General features: G+C 24.7%; 1 protein-coding gene across 8 annotated transcripts in view; it reads left to right on the forward strand.

The window, feature by feature from the left end:
- LOC102670810 (potassium channel subfamily T member 2) overlaps positions 1 to 24,675 on the forward strand; it is a 152,960-nt gene that overhangs the window by 19,743 nt on the left and 108,542 nt on the right. The gene's annotated exons all lie outside the window — the stretch shown is intronic.

The raw sequence follows: 24,675 nt of genomic DNA on the forward strand, positions 1-24,675 counted from the left end.
CTCTTTCATTATCCATCTGACAATAGTATAGCTCGACAGGAAATTATTAGGAAGAGCATCGTTTGCGGTGCACCACGACGCACGGTAATTACAGGGAACGATCAGCCTCCGTGGAAAATGCAAAACAGATCGAATGTCGTAATTACGGCTACCTCAACCCCCTGACCTCTATTCCACGATTAGCGCTTTCTCTCTCTCGCTCTCTCGATCTCTCGATCTCGCTTTCGGTCTCGCTCTTTTTCATAACCCTCGAGTATTTCATTTTGAATAAATGGATTTTAAAGTAGTTAAAGATCATTTATATATATTTGCAGTGAATAGCAAAGGATGTTGAATGCAACACGTTAAATAAATCTGAAAATATAATTCGTTAAAATAGATAAAAAAAAAAATAGATCTTCGCGGAAAGAGTGAATGTTTATAGAAATAGAGCTGAATAACATTTCATGAATGAAAGCACAATGTGACATTCGCCTGACATTCTCATGCTTTTCTCGTCTTTATCCTTCGTCTAACCTAACAACACACTACACGACACACAACAAAATTGTTTTGACTCGATGCAAAAGTCAGATAAATGATTGATATTTTAAATGAAAATATTATTAAATTTACTGTTATCTGTAATATAAAAAAAAATTATCATTTATAAAATATTCTATAAATATTATAAATTATATGATATTATATATTAAATTATATAATGATATGTATTATTAAATAAATTATATTAAATTTTAAATTATTCGAGATATTAATTGTCAACTAATCATCATAAATCTATCGAACAGTTGAATACAATTTAAAAAATTTTAAAAATAATAATAAAAAAAAAAATTCGATTGAATTCACTGGTGCAAAGAGACGAAACCAATTCAAAGTTGCGATTCCAGGCTTCATCGCGATTAAAAAAATGAAAGTTGGCGAGACAGAGAAGTTGGCAAAGTGCTTAGCAAAATGGTTTTCTTCTCTAAGAAGGTTCGGATGTTGGAACTTTTTCGAGAGGAGGGAAAATTTTCGAGTAAATTAAACATTCTTCCAATCGAGGCGTTCTTCCTTTTATCATTGACGTCACGTTAACTTTTCGGATAAATATTCGACGAGGAATCGCGAAAGTTAGAATTTTTAGTTTAAACGAGAAGTCGAGAATTTACGGAAACTTAACTTGTAAAATCAACTTTCCCACTTTCGTCGAGGAATTGAAATTGATCACAGAACATAACATGGTAAAATAGATTTAAAATTTATTCGAACTCGTTTATTTATCGGTGCAAATTCGAGGAAGCAAATTAATGATAAGATTGGTTGTGGCGACTCTAGAATTTTCCAAGTTTGCACAATGACTGTTCGAAAAGTGTATAAATACGGCTGCTTGGAATTCTAATGGCTCAAGGAAATTGCACTTTCTCGTATCTGGAGATTGCAATCGGAATCGATGATCTATGATTTCAGATTTAGCGTTTGGATTTGAGAATGTTTCTAATTTGTAGGAAGTTCTTGTAAAGTTTAAAATCAGGATTCTGACGGGTTTCTGGATTTTGCTTGATTTAAGCAGTGGTTTTTGAACTTTTGAAATTTGAAATCAAAATGAAATTCTAAGTTCTGGATTTGAAATCTGAATTCAGGATTCTAGAGTTCTAATGTAAAGAAATAAAATTTTAAATTATTTGAAAGTGAAAGAGAAGTGAAGGGTTTCCAAGGTTATTTGCAGGCATAAAGTGAAGAATTAAAATCATTTGAAAGTCAAAATGTAGAGTCAAGATCGTTTGGAGAAGAAGTCGTGGTGAAGATTGATGAGATTGTTGAGATTGTGTTTAAAAATTATAAATGGAAAATCGTCAAAGTCGTTTGATGATCATCTCAAGAAGATTCACCTCATATAAAGATTCTTTAAATTTCATTCAGAATATAAAGTTAGAATATTGGAAGCAAAGTAGATTTTGATATTTGAAACTTGGATGCCAAAGTGTTAAATTAGAATTCTGGAATCAAGGATATAAAAATTTCAGAGATTTGGAATCAATTTGGTGTCAAAAGAAAATTTTAAATTTTTGAAATGAATATTTTAAAAATCTCTGAAATCATAAATTTTTAGAAGAAAAAAAAATGATAAGAAAACATAAAGCAGTAATTTAAATTAAAAAAAGATATTTCAAATTAATTACTAGCTCGTACAAATATAAAATGCTATTATAATCTTGCCAACGAAAATTCAAAATCGAAAAATTATTCAATCATTTTAATTTGTCTTCGTAAATCACACAACAATTAAAATTACTTTCTACCTTTTTTTTTTCTTATTAATTACATGTCATAAAGAAATGTTCCAAGCACAGTGATGAAACATGTCATCATCATTCATAATTTGAGCAATTTGACGAAACGATTTGTGAAAATAAAGGGATCTGTTGGAATCACGGGACAAACAAATGGATCTTCCTGATTCCTGAGTCTGAGGGTAATTTCACTGGTTTATCGTGAACATTGACTGCAGGCAGATGAATTTAATGCGATCTGATTCGAGCAAAGTGGACCTTTTGATCAAACGAATTTTCGAATGTTTTTTTTTTTTTCTCTTTAAACGAAACTTTTGTTTTATTTCGAGCGAAAATTTCGAATAATTGCTTTTTTTCCAACATGTGATAAAACAAACTCTTTTTTTTTCTTATTAATATCATGCAAATATCCATAAATAGATTATTTTTGCAATAAAATGTATATTTGTAGAGAGATGCATTTTTTTCCTGAATTTTTATGAATTTTTATTTATGATCAAATTGAATCATTTATTAAAATGAATTTCGTTTTAATTTGCCTTTATAAAAAGATATAATTATAAATTTTTGAAAAAAAAACGAATAAGTATAATTTTTATTCGAATTCAAATGCAATTCTCTATGGAAAACAATAAAACTCGTATTTTGTGAAAAAAAAATGATTCAATAATGGAAAATACAAGTGGTATTTCAACCGAAAAAGAACAAAACATTAGCTTGAAGCAAAAAATAAAAATAAAAAATTTTCAAGTTTTCAAATTGGTTCATCCAAATTGTATTTTTTTTTTTTAAATACAGTTTGAAGGATTACACGAAAATAAAATAATGATTCGTAAATGAAATTTTAAAAATTTTTTGTTAAAATATATTTATCTATTTAGAATAATATCAAAATTGATATGTTAAATTTCTAATATTATATTACTATATAAAATTTATTATTAATGATTTTTTTTATGAAATATATTTATGAGAAAATTTTATTTGATCGTAATATACTTTCAATATCACACGAAGTAAAAAACATGTTTGTTTCACAAATACGAATCGCTGATATTTTATACAGAATTTTTCATCGGATGTGTAAAGATCGATGAAAAACGAGGTAGTTATCAAACGAAATTTTCCAAGAAAGGCAAATAACTCTTTTAACATATTGGATCCTTTGATCTCTTATTTGAGATTTAGAAATAACCATTCACTTCTTTGAATATTTTTATTTCGCTGAAAATTGTTTAAATAATAATAATATAAATAATTGTAATTGTTATTTCTTCTCAATGTGTTAATTCTTCTCAAAGAAAAATTTTTTCCAATTTTTATAAAAGGTTGAAAGCCTAAAACCTGAAAAAAATTAAATTTACGTTTAACACATTTGAATTATGAATTTTCTTTTTAAGAAATGTAAAAGATTTCTAGATTTCCTTTTGCATTCACCTTCAGTACGAGTTTTGCACATATTTTTAAATTTCGTTGTGATTTTTACCATTTTACAATTATTTTTTATACTTATCAAAAAATCGATATCCATTATTTTAGATCTTTTTGATTTTTAGTGAAGCATTGGATGTATTAAAAGCTTAAAAGTTAAAAGTGCAAATTTACCTAAAAGATTAAACATAAATTAATCTTTCATTATAAAAGTATAAAAAAATATATTTACTTGCAAAAAAACCAAATAAAAGGTAAATATTTTAAAAATACTAAGATTCTTAAATTAAATTTGTACGAAATCTGACCAATTGCGATCACTTGTATTTCGAAAACATGCTGTGCCTTGTTGAGCAGAGACATGTTCGACATCTCTTTACGATCGCATTGTAGTATGTACTCAGCTTGACCTGTGCTTTACTATTCTCAACAGAATGTTCTCTTATTCATGGTACCACAATACATACGTGTACATAGTCACTGCATGCGTTCAATTTTAATGCTTCTATACAATTAACCATCAGAATGATTAAAACATCGGTATTAAACATCCACAAGTAATTAACGAATTGTCAGAACAGCATTTCAAAAAGAATTTTTTAATAAAACTGTCTGCTTCCTTCCACCTATTCATGTTAAAATAAATGAATATTAAATAGAATTTTTAACTTTTAAATAAAAGTAAATAATTTAGAGAAAATACAATTTCGGTTACAGTTGGAACAGACGAATAATACAAGCATATATAAAGATTAACTGAAGACCTCGGATAAAGAGAATTTACATAGCTTAAGTAAAGAATTTTTTTCGACCCTTTATCAATCCGCAAAATCTACAAAGATATATAACGTGTGGACCAATGAGAAGAGGAACAATTGTTTTAAACAAAGAAAAAAAAGAAAGGAATCATAGTTTTTATTAAACCCTATCTCGATTTGTACAATCTCTATACCAACTGTACCTAACCTTTAACCGTTCAATGGGGCCATTCTACAAAGAAGAAACAAGTCAATTAATATAGAGAGAAAGAAAACAGAATTAAAAAAGAAAGAAGAAATAAGAAGAATAAGAAGATAATCGAAAAATTTTGATATTTTTTAAATCTTTACAAACCCAATCATTGATCATTTTGAAGATCATTATCTGCGAGCTTATTATCGAGGTATCGAAAAGGTTATGTTAAACGTTGTAACGCGACACACCGAGACGACTCTCTTGAACGTTGCTTCGTACCATCGATGATAGACACATAAAAAATAAAAACAAAACGATCAAAGTGTTAAGTGTGAAACGATCGTCAGGTATTGTGCACAGCCACGTTCAGAACGAAAAGTGTGTGTTATAATACTTGTTGCACGAAATGTCTTGAGTGTAAGTGTGTGTATTCTTGAATTAATCGTAGCACAATGCTATTCGCGTGCACGAAAATAGAGGTCTCTGTTTCACGTGTATTTAATCCTTTTCATGATAGTTGTGAATTATTTATATTAATTTTCTTAATAATTTTGTTATTTTATCACATTGTTTAAAAATTAATTTATTATAATATTATAGTTTTAATACTCTATGTTTAATATTATTTATCTTATAATTTTTAATGTTTGTATTGGTTTTGTATAGAATATAAAGTATGGAAAATAACGATGAATCCAAAAAATGATTAATACACGTTCAAAACCACGATCTCTAATCGAAATCGAGAATTTCTTTCGTTTGACTTTTTCGCAATTCACTTTAAAAATTTTCTTTCGCTTAATTCTTTGATGTCTTTAGTAGTATTTCTTCTAATTTTAATCTTAAAACTTTTTCTTTGAAATAAATTGCTCTCTTTGAGGTGATTCATATCATTAAACTTTACATAATTTTTATCGTTAAGATAATAATTACGATTCGCATTAAAATTTTTGAAACTTTTATCGTTTTAATATAATAAATACGGAGATACGTAAAAATTTATACGCGAAAGGGTTGGTATACCTGCTTCTGCATGTTATATTGTACGTTTGTCACATTGAATATCGATATTTTCTTTTTTCTTTTTTTTCTTTTTTTGCAGTGATAAAATTTATCATTTATTGCAAATGAACCACGGTTCTCCAAGGTTAATTCGAATCGTTTAATTTTATCGTTATTAATATTCTTTCAATATCGACAAAGTTTACACTTTAACAAGAACACAAAGTTTTTTTTATGATCAACCGGATCATAGAAATCTAGATATCATCGAATCGATTATTGAATTGAATATTTAATAACTTTCTGAATCATTAAAAATATTTAATCATAAATAATTTTAAGCATATTGTTATTATTTAATACTCGTATTCGCTTCGTTTCGTTTACTAGATTTTATATTTTCTGTCCTCGTATTAGCTCACATTTATACCATATAAACATAGATTTATACCATATAGATATTATATAGAGTAATAATATTATATTGTTGCCACATGTGCAATATTGCGCATTTAAATATTATCATTTAAATATTTTAAAATTTTTTATTCTTTCACTCATTTTATTTGTTAATCTGTTTTTTATAATTTTTCAAATCATATAAATGGATAACGATTCTATGTGCAAAAAATTAATATTTTCTCGTGTAAGGCTTCCTTTTTAATTTATTTATTTATTAAAAAAATTTTTTTCTATTATATATGAATGAACTATCTACTATAAAAGACCATTTGTATAATAATTACAAGATGCCACATTAGATATTTTCTTCTAAATTTTCAGAATTATATTATACAAATAAAATTAATATTAAAAATTATATTTGTATAAAAATCCAAAGCTAATCTGTATATAAATATTTTTGAAAATTTAAAAAAATAATTTTTTTGCAAATTAATGAATGAATTTTATCAAAGAAACAATTCAAAGATTTCTAAATAATTCTCTTACAAAATCTCTTAATTTGAAATTAATTGAAGACAGATGTTCTTTCTCTATTCATTATCACGCTATTTCTCTTTGATAAACATATTTTCCTTTAAAATGCAATCGCATTGTTATTCAGCGAAAGGAGAAAACGTTCGTTTCCGATTTCTAACCTTAACTCGCTGCAACAGAAATCCATCTTCCATCGTAATCCAACTCTTGGCTTTCTGCTAATTGCGTCAACACGGAAGGAACTAACTTTCTGCGACATTATCAGACGTAAGTTTCCTCGTTCTTCGAGCTAGGAATATTTAAGTTGTTTCTCGAGTGTTTCCAATTTTATTAAAGACCTTTTAAATCCGAGTTTCAGATTCTGAAGCGAGTTAAATGGAACGAACTTTATCTCGTTAACAAATGCAGATTATACAAATTATACACAGTCTGAAAAGATGGTATATCTCGATAAAAGTTATAAAGAAAAAAGTAATATATAAATATAAGATATAAATATAATATTTATAAGATATATTATATTATCCTAACCTCGATCGATAACCATCGATTCTCTATAAAGGAACCCAAGTATCAATTTTGATAAAATTTAAATATGATGTAATACTTATATAAATATCTGATATTATTTTTTATATATTTTTTATTTTATTTTATTAAACATTAAAGGAATGATAAAAACAATATTTGCAATATTATTAATGACAAGAAATTTTGAAATGGCAAATAAATGATATTTATTAAATCGTTTCGAATTTTTATAATGGATTGATACATTAACAACATACTTATTTATCTATTGTATTTCGAAGGTAATATTTTCATTCTTGTTTCTTACATTTGATACCAATAAATGTAATATGCCTTTAAGATTCGATTCTTTTCGATTTATTCTTTAAATATATTCGAATATTTGTTAAATATGTTTAATAATTCAATATAATAATCATAATATCTTGAGATTGAGATTCAATTCTTTTTGATTTTTATGCACATTCGAATATTTCGAATAATTTTTTTAAATTTTAATATTTTTGATATTATTGTATATTTGATATACAATATATTTTTGATAGCTTGATATTATGGCATGTACTAATAAATATTTATCGATTTCAGTTACTCTATACATTACAAATCTTGATTAACCTCAATAAATGCAAAATTGCTTGAAAATTATAAGAAAGATTGCTACTTGATAACAAGAACGATCCTCGTTAATTTTCCAGCATCATTTGAAATTTTCATTCAATGAAGTATTCATTCATCGTGTAATATATTCATCATATAACATATAATATAAATATTATATCGTACAATTACAGTAGATGTTACTTGTAGTTATACAGCAAAAGTTATGCACTTTATGATCAAAGTTTGATTAATCATTTTTGTTTGAACGAGCCTGCCTAATAGTTGAGCGTTATTATACTGTCTACATGATTTGTAACATCACCTTTCAATGATCAAGTGAATAGAATGATGATACAATGATCGACGTTAATTAATCAATGAATCCAGGCTATTAATTCAGAAACTATTATGATCGTCTTTTTGTATAATTCTCTTGAGTAAGATTATAATATCTCTGAATCTATCTCTAATAATAAATTAGTATTAATTAAATTTTCCACTAGTTTCTCTACTTGGTACGTTAAAATTAGAATTAAATTTGAAGATTTCTTTCGAAATTAGGTCAGGTTAAGGAAGACAATTTAATCATTTTTTTCAATTTTTCAATTTTAAGATTATTCTCGTATTTTCTAGCAGAATGAAATATGTCAAATTTTATTTTATTGTTAATTAAATTTTCGAAGTTTTTCTTTGTGATGTATTAGAAATAGGACTTGTTCAATTGCTTAAGGAAAACATATCCATTAATTTTTTAATTTTAAGATGTCAGTGTACGATTCTTTTTTTAATTTTAAAATTAAAAGTAGATTTAATTTTTGATTACTTTTTTTAGTTTTAGTTTTTATTTTTTAGATGTATGATATTTTTGTCTTCATTTTCAATATCGTGATGGATATTTTATATTTAATATATTCTTATAAAAGCATATAATTTGTAATTTAGAGAGGAATTTATATTCTGAATGTAGAGTAATTTTGTACAAGTAGAATTGGTGAGCTAATTAAAGTAAATGAGAGTGTTGTGAAATTAGAAGATTCATCTCAAAATCAATGGAATTAAATGTTTGTTATTCATTTAGAAATCAAATCTTATCTTGAAATATTTGTTATTTCATATTGGGTAGACATAATATTCACAAAATCCAAGAAGTGGCAACTACGTGCAAGGCAGATGTCTATTTTAATTCAATTTCTTCATATTTCTAAAAATATAAATTTGCATAAACATCCTCATCCTACTCTCTTCACATTTTAAATTTATATAATGCATATATACTATAATTGGAGAAGCTATCTTGTTTTGATTCAATTTTTTTTAGATTTCTAAAAATATAATAGAAATTTGCATAAACATCTTCATTCTACTTTTCTCTATTTATATTTATATTTTAAACTATATGCATATGAAATATTAAATTTCTAATACTTAAAAAGTATATATTTATAGCTGACATATACTTCATAGAGTTCTATTTAAAATCAATTTTTATTATATTTTTAAAGATATAAATTTGCAAAAATATCCTAATCCTATTTCTTTCATATTTTAAACTATATTTGCATATGCAAAATTAAATTTTCATATATTTGAAAAATATTCATAATTGGATAATAATTCTACATATAATTCAACACAACAATTTCTATTTCAGATGAATTTCTACGCATAAATTTCTTTTTCCATAATTTATATCATGCATGTATAGATTAAATTTCCATATCCTCTAAAAATATCTAATATTTCCTCCATCACGTAAAACAAACGTAAAACAAGGTTCAATGTTCCTCTATAAATTTCAAAGGAGAATTTCCTAAAAACGACCGCTGATAATCATCATGCGAATATTCGTGCACGCGAGAACGTTAATATTGCGTGTATATTAACGTGCAGGAACCACGAAGTAAACAGTCAACTTAACAACCGGGTGTCTGCATTGCGGCATGGAAAACACACAACCGAGTTTGTTGCCTCGTATCTCATCGTGTTTCCGCTTGTCTTTGTTTCGTTTCCCGACTTTATCCGAAATGTAGAGAATATCCACGCTCGTAAATTTTCGGATGTTCCCTATGATGGCGCTGATTCCATTCTTCTTACGTTCGTTGCGCCTATATGAAAATAGAACGCAAATGGATTCTCGTAAATATGTATTGTCATAAATGTAACTAATGTAATTCTTGTATCTATTCGCGATTCCTATCGTTAAAATAATGGTGCAAATGAAACGTGGAATTTTGACGATGTTTATAGTTAAGAATAGGAACGAGATTCTATGATATCTTGAGGTTAAGAAGTTTAGAATTTCTAGTGATTCGAACAATTAAAAAAGTTGTAATGGAAAATTGGAAAAGATAAGTAGATTGAATTTGAATCGATAATTTTCTTTTTTGAAAAGTTATAATATTCGAAAAGTTTGATTTTCAAGAATTGTGATGGAGATCTAAAAAATCTTCTTTCAAATTTAAAAATCATTCTTTTAAATTATTTTGAGGTTAAGAAGTTTTGGGATTTCTATACGAGGAACTCTAATTCTTTTATTGGAAAGTTAAAAAAGATAGGTAAATTGAGTTTGAAAATTTGGTTTAGGATTTAGATTAGATCGATTAGTTTTCTTTCAGAAAATTCAAATTTCTGAAAGAAATATTTATTCAATATCTTTTTCACACGGATACAAATTTCTTTCTTTTCCTTAAAAATTTCCTTAAAAAGATTCATTCATTTATAGAATATACACATGATTCTCAATAGATAATTTGCCATCTTTGTCTTCAGCATATCATTCAATGTATTCATACTATCTAGCTTTGAATTCACGCATAGAGGTTACGTGCAAGGAATCTCGAATCGAGTCAATATTTTACAATAAACAATTGCATGTTCCCTCGAAGACGAGTCAATATAATATTGCGTGGGAGGTGCATTATTACTATGCACTCAGAGATAATGCATGGCAACACATGCTGATTTTACCAACCGAAACGTGTTTCGCTCTTAGCTTTTGCTTATATATATGTATTGCGGATGTTTCATAATTAGGAAGCTTTGAATAAATTTCACAATATGCAATTTTGTTTTACGAAATATACCGTGTAAAAGATTTTAGAAAATTTTTTTAAAAAAATGAATAAGAATAGTTATATAAAAGTCATTATATTAGCTCGTGAATTTTTACTTTGGATGTGTAATGTGAATATAATTTTAAAATATAATTGTGAAACTATGTGGAAAAATATTTGTTTGTGAATAATAAAGATTTGAAATAATAGAAAAAGAATGAATATATATAAGAGAATAATTTTCATATGAAGAAATTTTTTTTTTAATATTGTGAAACTTTTTTGAACATGTAAAAAAGTATTTATTTCTGAATCATTTGTGAATAATGTGAATATCTTTTTTTTTTGAAATTATAAAATTTTTTTTAAATGTGTGAAAAAGTATTCATTCATAAATAGTAATCATATTCATAAATAATAGAAATGTTGACTAGTGAAAAAATATGTGTTCTTTTTCCCTTAATTTCATACATTTTTTTTTTTTTTTTGAATGTGTGAAGTATTTATTTATGAATAGTAGAATAAAATAATAAAAAAAACGTTCATAACTTTTACACAATTATTATTGTCTTTTTATCATAAAAATGTTTTAAATGTATAAAAAGTAAATGTGGTAAAAAAATATTTTTCTTTGAATTCAATTTTAATTTTTTTTAAATAAAATTAAAAAATAATAAACTAAAGTCATGTTAATGTCGTTAAATATATCCATCAAATTTTGCATGTATAAATTTCATTAATAGCACATGGTCGATTTAATCTAACAGTGAAGCATACGTGATGATATTGAAAATAAAGCTTGACCGGAAGTGAAAACGTGAGAGGATAATCAAAAGGATATTGTCACTTTGATGGATGACAGTATTATTCATGTGTACGTCCATCAATCATCAAATCAAGTAGATATTTAGGCTAAAATATCTTCTATTTATTTATTCATCCACGAGAACGTAATATTTAGAAAGAATTTGCATTCAAATCAATTATAAATTATATTTGAATATAATAATTAAAGTAATTAAATTGCTTGCAAATTTATGAAACAATAATAAATATATATTTTAAAAAATTTGGTTTATTTGCAAATTAAAAAATTTGTAAATGTTTAAAAAAAAATTTAGAAAATTTCTATTTTTTTATTTTTCTCTGAAAAGTAAGAAATAAACTAAGATTATTCTAAAATATAAATTATAGTCTTATTTTAAACATCATCAAATTATTCGCAATTGTTTTTAAATCATTTTTTTTGTTTTAATCACAGGCTTCTGGTAATATTATTATAAACTTACAAATTCTATTTTTTAGATTTGTATTTTCATTATATTTTATATCTCTTAAATCTCTACAATATTTTTTAATATATTACAATATCTATACAATCTATACAATATTCTTTATTCTAATGTCTATTCTAATTCTAAATGTCAATTTTTTAGATTCATATTTTTATTTTATTCTACATCTCATAGAAATCCTTATCAATATTAAAAAAAAAATTATTTGTAACTTTGAGAACAATAATTTCTTAATCCATATCTATTAGAATCGTTTTTTTTTTTTCATCTGACAATTGCTATTTATCTCAAAATTTAATTTAAAATCTATGTTCCGTTTCCTCCAATAGTCGTCAGCTAGTAACGAAATAGTGGCGCAGTCTAGTGGCTCATATAAAGTTGTACGAAGAAATTAACTTTCTTTCATGTGTGTTTACTTTCTCGTATTCTAGTCGCGTAACTTCTACTAACTTTTTGTTTCTTTTCTCAATTGGACATACGAGATACGAATTCAACTCAAGTCGTATATAATTTTGACGCATGTAAAAATTGACGAGGTTATTTGAAAAATATATATTGATATATGGATTGTCATAATCTTAGTCAGTTGTCATTTCGTTATGAATGAACTTTTGTATCGATAAAATTTATGATTTTGATATTTTTAGGTTAAGATAATAGAATGATCGAAATGATAAATATAAATCACTGTGAAAGTTTTATTTTATGGATTATTATTTAGTAAAAATTTTTCTTAAAGATGAATTGTTAAAAATTGTGTAAGGAAGTGTGAATGTTTATACATTTATAAAAAATATAAATTTATGAAAATGTGAAAAAGTACATAATAAGTATAGATTATGTGGATTAATATTATAATGTGGATGCTTTATTTCTTGAATAAGAATTTTTGATGAATTATTAAAAATTATATGTTGTTTGTTGTGTGATAATTGGATTGTGAATGTGTGTATCAATAACGGGAGAAATATATGATAATACACATTATGATGAATACTTTATTTTATGATTTACTATTTATAATAGTTTTAATGAATCATTGAGAATTATATTGCTGATTTATGATAATTAAAGTATATTATCTATATATGAGAAATAAAAATTTACGAAAAAGTATACAAAATATATGTATTGAAGCGATAGATATATATTCTTATGGACATTTATTTTAAAGCTTATTATTTCTAGAAATTTTGATGAATCATTAAAAATTATATTGTTATTTTTATGATAATTGAAGTGTAGATATTTGTCCATTTATAAAGAACACAAATTTATCAAAATTGGTAAAAAAATACATGATAAAAATAAATTGTGGATATTCTATTTTATGATTTATAGGAATTTTTAATAAATTATTAAGAGCTATTATATACTATTGATTATAATATGATGTTAATTGGAGTGTAAAAATTTATACAGAAAAAAATTTATGGAGAATATAAATCTATTCAAGTATGGAAAAATATATATCGAAACAAGAAGAAATTTATTTATAATATTTATGACTGTTCACAACAATTCATTAATTAATTAAATCTTTCTTAATTCACTTGGTTCGAAATTAAACGTTTCATTTTCGAATATATACGATTTGCAATTTATTTTACTTTTGCATCAATTTATGTGGCTTATTTAACGATGAAATCTTGCAGAAAGACAAAATATTCCACGACTCTGCGAAAAGAATATAATCAATAAATTATTTATTCTCAATTGAAATTTAATCTTCATTCGATAAAGATACAATTTACTATGTTATTTGAATATAAAAGAGTGTTTAATTTAAATCGTTAACGCGTGAACGTAACTATATTTTATACTATATTTTATTTCTATTAATCGAAATTCATAATTATCTCTTTTCTCCATTTTGGTAGCATAATTATTTAATTTAATTTCATTGACATTGTTAATAAATTTAATTGTAATTAATTGCATTAAAAAAAGAGAAAAATACATAAAAATATTCTGTGATTTTATATTCATAGATATTTTTCCATGTTCAAAAAAACTTTAATTAAAAAATTTGTTAATCCTATTAAAATTTGAACTAATGAGTTAATTACATGAAATTTAATAATATTTAAAACATGTTGAAATTATTCGACTTAAATGTGTAATATTTCAAAGAAAAGTTGTTTAAGTTTCATTCTATAAAATGACGTTCTATGCGCCAACCTAATATTTATGCACCAACGAGTCAACTTCTGAGAGAGTTCTGTACATCGGGAAAAAGGACGGTAAAACACTTATTAAACATGAACAGCAACATAACCTAAGACAAAGTTAACTTTGATTCTCTTGAATTTATACAAAAAATTTTTTCTATGTTAAGAAGAAATTTTTAATAATGTTATTATTACATATATGAACAATGTGTATTTCAATTTTAAATTTAAGTATTAATTTATTAGGCAATTTTAAAAATATAAAAGTAATGTAGAAAATTTTTCAATTATTATTATATTTTTATTTAATATTTTTTATATGTCATATAGTAATTCAGTAAAATATTTATTGAATAAAACAGCTTATTAATATTAAATACAAAACAAGAATCGAGTAGCTTAAATTGCCACGTATTCCCATATTGAATTGAACTTTATAAAATAATTGACAATGCAGGAAAACATTATTATGCTTTAAGAATATTAAATTATTCAATAAATTCAATAAATGATATAAATGAAGAATTTTTTTTTTATAAAAATTATTTCTCTAATTTATTCTTTATAAAATAAATACTTTAATTTATGTTTATCTTTATTACTTATATTCTCATTATTTTTTTCGATCTTTCTTTCCAGAAGATTATCGATATTATAATGAGTATCGTATATTTTTCGTAACAATACAGAAATGTTCCAGTAAGAGTTATCACTAGATTTAACGAGAACAAACTTGATTAGAAACTGAACTTCAATAGTAATAAAATGATATAGAGATGAGAAAATGTATAAAAGACCCTCTTGGCTATTGCATTTTATCTTCTCTAGAATTCTTTGGGGATCGTTTATTCTATATGGAATAACCCGCAATGGATTTACAAGAGAAGTGTGTTCTGAAGAGACCATTACTTTTCAAAGCGCAAAGTGTATCAATTTTTTTTTGCAACTTATTTTGTTACAGAACTCTTTGGGGAATATCGGTTGCAGCTTGTTAGCAGGTTCTCATATGAGAAGAGAAGTAATGGTTTCAATATCCTATTACATCTTTTTTTTTATCTTTTTTTATCAATTTTTTTTAATTTTTATTGAAATTGAAATTGCCAGAAAATTTTTTAATAAAATAAATTTAAAATTTTCTTTTGAGGATCTAAATAAATAATTTGAATATTGATATAGAATTATATATTTAATGTTACTTGAATATAATAAAATTTGAAATATTCATTTCAAAATTCGAATTTAATTTTATGTAAAATGCTCAAAAAAAAATTGCAATATATTATTATATGTATATCAATTAAAAGAATTTATTAAAAGTAATTTGAACATTTATATAAGATAAAAAAATATAAAATATATATTTTCTTTATATCACAAATAAAAATGTATTAATTTAATATTAATGCTAATATTAGATATTTGATAATTTATTATTAGTTATAATAATAATAATTAATAATTAATATTTCTAAGATAATTGGACTAATATCGATTATTTACATAATAATTTGATGATTATAATAACAATTAACAACCTCTAAGACACTTGCAACCAACCATAAAGATTCAAACATAAAATTTCTTTTGAAATTAAATGCCATTAATCCAATAATTGAGTTATAATTTGTATAATAACAGAAGGTACAAGATTTAATTAGAAAATTTAATTTAATTCATATATTAATAAAAATATATAATATTACTTTGTATTAGATACTTGATATTTGAAAACATTTCCTACTAAAAATATTAGCTAATAACTAGTAACAATTAATGATTTCTAGGATATTTAAGAACCTTAATTCTACAATTAATAATATAAAATGTAATACAAAAAAATCTCAAATTATTCAATTAACCTCAATAATTCACAAAACTATACTCTTCGATATAAGAGTCAATCTTTTCTTCTACAATTGCAAACCTAATATCGGCCACTCAGTATTTCGAGTGCAGATTTATACGATGCTCGAAGTCTCCGAACCATTCGAAATATTGTCAAACTTACTTTCCACCAGAAGTCGTCTCGAGTGATATTCAAGTATCGTGTCCAACTTATTGCATTTCGAATTGGCTCGAATTGAATAAAATATAGCTCAAGGATATTACTACAATATACTCAAGTCGAGTCTTCGAGACATCCATCTCGTCTAAGATGATTTAATTAAGAGTTACATAATGCGAGAGTGAGTTGCTAATTGTCATTAGCCATCTTGACTCATGAAATGTGTGTGTGTTTGCCATGTGGCGCCATCACGTCGATCATGTTGCTCAACTTCACATGCTCTCATTAGAAATCTACTTTTGTCGCGAGAAACTGTGAAAGAAGCTTTGACATACATGTAATGTGTATTTATGGATCATAGATGTAGTTTCTATGGATCACATGGTGCGGTGAAATCTTTGTAAAATGTCTGTGTAACGCTTCTTTGAACGTAATAGGGTTTTAAGTAAGATTATCCGGAGATTTTGTATTTGATCCTTAGAGGAGATGAAATATCGATTGCCAAGATTCGATTCTTGAGGTTTTGATAATCGTAGAAGTCTTAGGAAGAGTTATAGCTAGTTGGAAGTTTTGATTTTCGTCATTTTACGAACAAGAAATATTCTATGATATAATATTCGTGCGACTCTATGGGCGAAATATTCCGGAATATAATAGTTTATACGATGCTGCGATATATTTGCGATGATATTTTTCGTGCAACATCGCAAACGAGATATTTTGTTCGTGCAATACCATAGACGAGATATTTCGTTCGTGCAACGCTATAAAAGGCGAAATATTCCGCTATGTAATATAATTCTGTTGTGCTCTATAAATAAAATATTTCGCAATACAATATTCTTCGTACTATCAACGAAATATTCCATAATGCAATATTTTTCATGCGATTCTATGGACGAAATATTTCGCGATGTAATATTCTTCGTGCGATTCTATGAAATATTCCGTAGTGCAATATTCTTCGTACGACTCTATGAACGATATATTCCGCAATACAATATCCTTCATACAGCTCTATCGACAAAATATAATGCAATATTCTTCGTGCGACTTTATGGACGAAATATTTCGCAGTGCAATATCCTTCGTGTGACTCTGTATACCAGATATTCTGTGATGCAATATTTTTCGTATCAAAAATGAAATATTCCGTTCATGTGACATCATAGACGAAATATTCCGTTCGTGTCACACCATAGACGAAATATTCCGTTCGTGCCACATTATAGATGAAATATTTTCTTTGTGCTATAACATTATAAATATTTTATGATGTAATATAGTTTATACGATGCCATGGACGAAATATTTCGCAGCAAAATATATTTCGTGACATAATATAGTTCGTACGATGTCATGGTCGAGATAGGTTATGAATTTGTTCATTAGATTACATTTTTTGATATAGAGTAAATATCCATTATAGAATAAAATTTTCGAAAATTTTACTTTCAAATGATATTCGTTTCTTTAGTTTGATGAACTATTTCAAATTCGTGAGATATATCGTCCATAGCACTATAAAAATTATATTATATCATAGAATTAATTTAAATAGTTAATTTAATTGAAATTAAATTCATAATTAATAATTGATTAATAGTAGTTAGACACGTTTTATTTTTGTAAATTTCTTCATAAATTTCTTCATTTCAGGAATTTTTTCAAAAATTTAAAAAATCTTGTTGAAATTTCAATAAGACGAGTGTTCAAATTTTCTTCCACGGTTATTTCGGTTACCCGCAAATTTACTCGATGAAATTTACTCTACACCAAAGAGAACACGTTTTATTTTACGCAAATTATCATTTTCTTGGAATACAAACGAGCCAACGAATATATTTCTCGAGATATCTGTTTGGATCATGAATTGTAATGTCGACGAATGTATTATAAACAAATACAAGCGCAGCAGCTGTTTGAGATACTGTTTCACTGATCAAAAAGCAGTATTTAAGTATGGAAGTTTATAAATATTGGTGGCTCTTGTTTATCCTTTGTTTCTTTGACTTGGTTAGATGCCAGTTACGTATTTACATTTGAAATTAAAGAAATTTTCGATAATCAATCTTTCTCTTTTTTCATCTTGAATGCATCTTTCTATTTTTTAGAAAGGAAAGAAAATTTAAAAAAATTTAAAACTTAAATTAATAATAGATTGCAATAAATGGCAGAAAATTGACAATTTGTTTTTCATCATGTTTAAAGAAAACATTTTTATGTTTAAGTATTGTCTTAAAGCTTCTCGTGCGGATTAATCGAATCATTTATAAATTATAGTAAGATGTTTAGCAGATAATTAATGCAAGATAATTAGTAGAACAAGTCAAGCAATGTGAAACCTTTTTGTCAATTATTTTACTTGACTAAATCTATTTATTTTACTCATTCAAGATATTTCTTCATATTTCAAATAAATTTGAGATTTATCAAAATTACATTTTCATAATAACAATAAAGTAATTTTAAAAAATATAAGAACGAATTAGTATAAAACTGAATAAACATATATAAATATAATTTTTTTTCTGTGGAGTTAAATATGACATCTCTGTCATTATTTTTGTATTTTACAAAATTTGAAGAGAAAATATTACTAAATTTTAATCATGTTTTAAATGTTTTAATATAAATTGCAATATTACTTGAGAAAGATTAATCTTTTCAAAACGAATATTACAATAGTATGGAATACAATATAAGAGATTAAGGCTAATTTTCAAAATGGAATACGTAATTTCCTTTCTATTCTGTAGTTTTCTTTTTCAGTATTATTAAATAAATTATAACAACTCTATAATTCTTGTAAATGAGATTATTCATATTATTCTATACAAGATTATTGTACATTTTAAAAGGATTAAGTAATCGCAAGAGAAAATCGAAATATTGCAACTTTTATTTTTATTCACTCACTGATTCAGACAATTTAATAAAATAACTTATTTTTATGATCATAAATTGTTTCTTTTTACTCGAATTTAAATAACTTTAAATTCAAATAATTTAATTTTTACTTATTATTCAAATCCTATTAGCACGATTCAAGATGTTTCTAAAACAAAACAAAAAAAAACTTCATAATAAGAAATATATTAATATTGAATGAATTATAAATATTGAATTAAATTATATATTAAAATTAATAATAGAATTATATGAATTATAAACTGAAATATTATCTTGTTTACTGTTCTAATTTAAATTATTTCTTGAATTATTCAAGTGTATTATAGATAGCACACCAAACAATGCATGAACTTTAACAAAAATATGCATTATTTAAGAAGCAAACAAGTGAAGGATGTAAAAATAAAAGAACTTAGACATGCAGTAGATTTAAAACAAAAGAATGAGAATGGGCACCGTTTAGTCTTGTTCTCCAGGCAAAAAAATCATTCTTTTTTTGTGGAACAATGAGATCAAAATATTTTTTCTCTTGAATATATCTTAAATATCACCTTGCAAATGCAGATGTAACGATTCTTTTTTTTTTTTATTTTTCAAGATTTTTAAATTTCTGTGATTATCAAGTCCAATCTGGAAGTAATATTTTAAAAATGAAAGTCGAGTTTTAATCTTGTTAAAATTTTTATTTTCATCGTCTACCTTATGTTGTCGAGATTTCGTTTTATTTGCTCTTGCAAAATTTAAAAGAAGCAAGTCTTCTACTTCAAAGAATGAGAATTCGCCTGAAGATTAAAAATTTAAAGTAAATATAACAACAGAAAATTTCCTTTTGTAAAATTTTATTCATTAATATGGATATCTAAATAAAATATTTGGTTGAGAGATTTTATATGCTTTCTATGAGATACTAGAAAAATTTGGAATCATTAACTTATTCCAAGAATTCACGAACTTAATTCAAAATTAGGTTAAAATTTCTTTGAATCTCATTGAATTCTTTTACGAGAAATCCATCCATCGATACAAATGAAATTACTGATATCTGTATCAAAAATTCAGGTATTTAATCAAAAGTAAGGTTAAAATTTCCTAATTTCAAAAAATTCTTTTATAAAGAATCTATGAAATTATTAATATCTCTTATGATACTTACTATTAATATTTGCATCACTAATATTTAATAATAGAATATTATTTGCAAAATTTTGCAAGATTTACACATAGTTTCTACAAAATAATAGAACAATAGAACAATTTTTCACTAAATTGTTTGAAGAGTTCACAAACTTGACCAAAAATTAGATTAAAATTTTCTAATTTAAAAGAATCCTTTCACGAAAAATTTATTTATGCAAATTATTACTAATAAAATTACTATTATATTAAAAATTCACTTGATCGAAAGTTAGAATTTTCTAACCTCAAAAAATCCTTTCACGAGAAATCTATCGAGAAATGCAAATAATTATATCAATTTTAATAAAAAATTAACAGAAAATTCTACACAGCATAATATAGAACAATGATTTCAAATTTTTGATCTTATATAATATAAACGATATATGGTTGCAGTAATTTTACGATATATCCAGCAATCGATCTATCCTGCTCAACTTTTATTATCGAGACGATGGACAGAAATGAAGGAGAGTTTCTAGAGATGTAGGGGGGATGCTCAATTTATGGCGGTGCACGCGGTGTAATATAAAGGCGCACGAGATATCGAAGAAAATAAAGGATAAAAGCTGCGTAAGGGATACTTGTAGGGATCTTTCTTTCGAATGGATCTCGTTTTTACTCTTATCATTGTTAGCGAAATCTTTCTTTATCACGCGACTCATTACTTAAAAGCTGAATCGCTGTTTTTTAGAGAGATATTTATAAAGAGATGCATAAAGTCAAGTAGGTACTTTACATTGGAGAAAATTTATCGATCGAGGTTTGAATAGTTTTATGGACGAATTGGTTTCTGAACATTAACCTCTTACCTTGCAGTTTAATTGAAAAATGTTTTTTAAAATTAAAATTCATTTAAAATTTTTTCATTAGATTTATCAATCAAAGTCAAAAGTAAAAATATTCAAAATTATCGATAGAATACAATATAATATCTTCTAATTTCATTGCAAATTTGTGACATCATTATAGCAGAGTTAATTTTTATCATCAAAAATTTTTATAAAATAAAACACAATTTTCATATTTTGTACTTTTTTTATAATTATAATTATTATACTTTATAATTATAATTATATTATTATAAAAGTTTTAGATTAATTTTTTTACATAAAAGAACAAATTTAAACTTGAACTTTTATCCATTGACTTTATTCCTATGCATTTAGTTTGTTTAACTTATTTTAAATATATTTTAGAATTTTTCAACCTTTTTATATCTTTCTAACTTTAAGATATTAAATTTATCTATTAAATCACGTAGAAAATATAAAATCAAATAAAAATATAAAAACAAAAATTTTATTTTTTTCAAAACAAAATTACATAGAATTATATTTAATCACAAAAAATTAACAAATAAAAAAAAAAGATATATATAATAGAAGAAAGACAAATACTTGTCAACGTGTCAAAAAGAAGATACGTAATGACGATTACTTGAAAAATAAATGTCATCTCATTTCGAGACTAATTTGAAAGGATATCGATTGGGCAGAGTGAAAGAAGAGGAAAAAAGCCTTGAAGCTTTAGGGGAAACTTTAACTATGTGCTTGAAGAGCTTTGCGGAAAGATTCTCGAGCATTAAATTGATCCAATCGTAGCGAGTAAATATTATTATAATATTAATATAGTAAATCAAATATTGACAATGTTGTACATATATCGTTCTTGATTTCGTGTATCACAATTGCAAATGATCATCAGATATGTATCAAGTTTCATTTCATTAAACAAAATGATAACAAAACAAAGAAAGAATTTATTATTATTATATATATTATTATATTACTACGTTGAAAGCTTAATCAGAATAATCCAAACATTCAGAAAATGTCAATAAATTAGAATCCTTGCATTTGTAGCAAAAAGAAAAACAAAAAGAAATACATAACCTAACCTGTAAAAATATATAAAATTACATTAAAACATACACTGTTATATTATTATAATAATAGAAAAATGAATCAATAATACGTGAACCTTATATATAATATATTGTCCTATAACCAATTGCAATTTATAATATGAAAAATTCAAATATACCTCGACAGTGAGAAGAAACAAAAGAAAGAAAATTCAATCTAATTCTCAGTCTGATTACAGCACTTCCTGGTGTTAATTTGCTGAAACTATTCTTTTCACATATAGAATATATGTATATATATTGTTGAATTGAATAATATTACTATATATAGAATAGTGATTGATCACACGTTATAATTATTATTATATTTATTATTATATTTTTGTTACACTAACTTTACATAATTAATTATAAATATTAAGCATTAATATTATGTATTATATATGCGCAAAAGAGAAATATATCTCATTCAGGATTTTATTAAAAGAAAGAAGAATAAAATAAAAAAAGAAAAAAAAGAAAAAAAGAAAGCATATATATAATATTAAATAATATTAAAAAATGTACAATATATAAAGAATCTTTATGATATATTATTAAATTTCATAAAAATAAATTAAAAAAAAATAAAAGGTCCCAATGGTATGTTTTTCAAAATGAAGAAGTTAATTTGTCTTCATTTTAATTTCCTTTTTATCTTTGGATTTCTAAATACAATCCGTAAATCTTTGCACACTTTCTGAAATTTATTCTTCGCGTTTGTTTTGCACTCTTGATCACTTTGTTTTATGAAGACAGTGTAATCTGACCACATTGAACGTTCTCAATTCTGAAACAAGTTGTCTGTGTTTCTAATTAGAGATTTCACAGCATGGCATCATTCATCAATTGATCAGATGACCAATAAAGAACACCTGATTGGTGAACATTCAATGGAAACACGAGCAAGTAGATTGAATGGGTCATATTAAAGGCACACTATTATTAAGGCATCTTTTGATCTCTGATGAAGTAAGCTACAATTCTTGTTCTCAAAATTGAAACTTTACAATTAAAACTTTTGAAATAGAAATTTTTGAAAATAAATTTTTTAAAATATTAAAATTGAAATTTTAATTAGAATATTGAAATTTAATTATTATATAAAAATTAATTAATTAAATTTAAAAATTAGAAAATTGAAATTGAATACTGAAATTTTTAGAACATTAAAAACTTTCGTAATAAAGATTTTTTAAACTGAAACAAAAATTTTTATTTCGAAAGTTTCAGATACGCTTTACACGCTTTAAAATTCTGAATATAATTATAATAATCATTAAAATTTATCACGACATGAAACAAAAGTGCAATTATCATATCTTTAAATTCAATTTTTGGTGAGCCGTGGTATCTTACATTGAATGCATGACACAGCATGTTTCCTGGAGAATGTCATATATTATTTACAGTAAGTTTTCGAAATTCAACGACACGAGGACGGATTGAAATGTCAAGTTCTCCTATTTCATGGCAAAATTTGTGCGTATATGCGCCACGTATTTTCCTAATTAGCATGTTAATATTTTTTCACGCACGAGCCGCTTATTTGTTTAAAGGCTAATTATTTATCGCCAGTCATTTATCACCTATTTTAAAATTTTTTTTTCGTGTGTTATCGCTCGTTATCGTGTGCCACCATTATTTTCTTCGTTATATCCTCTGCATGATCGATGCGAACGAATCTTTTCCAGGAAAAATTTTTATATTATGTGGAATTATATTTTCTTTTCTTTTTTTTTTTTAAATTTTTGAAAAGATATTTTAGACATGATTTTTGGATAATTTGTTATTTTTGCATTTTGATATAATTGTATCTTGATTTCGTAATAAAATGTTTTTTTGAAAATAATATAAGATGTAGTTTTAGAATAATGATGATTTTAAAATAACAATAAATTATTAAAGATATTATGATTTTATAATTTCAAAAAAAATATTCAAATAACAAAGATCATATTATAAAATAATAAATATTTTATATTTTTTTAAATAATTTCTTCAAACAATTAATTATACAATTATTTAATTATTTAAATTATTTTTATTATTCAAAATATTTTTCATCTCAGTTTTGAGAGAATCACATAATTGGGAAAAAGTTACAATGACACAAAAATGATCAAAAATTTATATCACATCCTTCAAAAAAACTTTTACATCAGAATTCTTCAAAATTTAATTTTCGTTTCAAAAAGTAGCAAAAATTCACAATTGTCATCCAAAAAAAAAAAGGAAATTTCAAATCAAATATTTAAAAAACTTTTTTTTCGAAAATCTAATTTTTCGCTTCGAACATTCGAAATAAAAATTCATTCGCAGTACAAAAATTCGAATTTATAGTGTTTGAACAGAAAAAAAAAAAGAAAAGAAAAGAAAATATTCGTTCGCGCAAAAAAAAAAAAAAAAAAAAAAAAAAA

Source organism: Apis dorsata, unplaced genomic scaffold (genome assembly GCF_000469605.1).
Source record: "Apis dorsata unplaced genomic scaffold, Apis dorsata 1.3 scaffold_293, whole genome shotgun sequence".
NCBI lineage: Eukaryota > Metazoa > Arthropoda > Insecta > Hymenoptera > Apidae > Apis > Apis dorsata.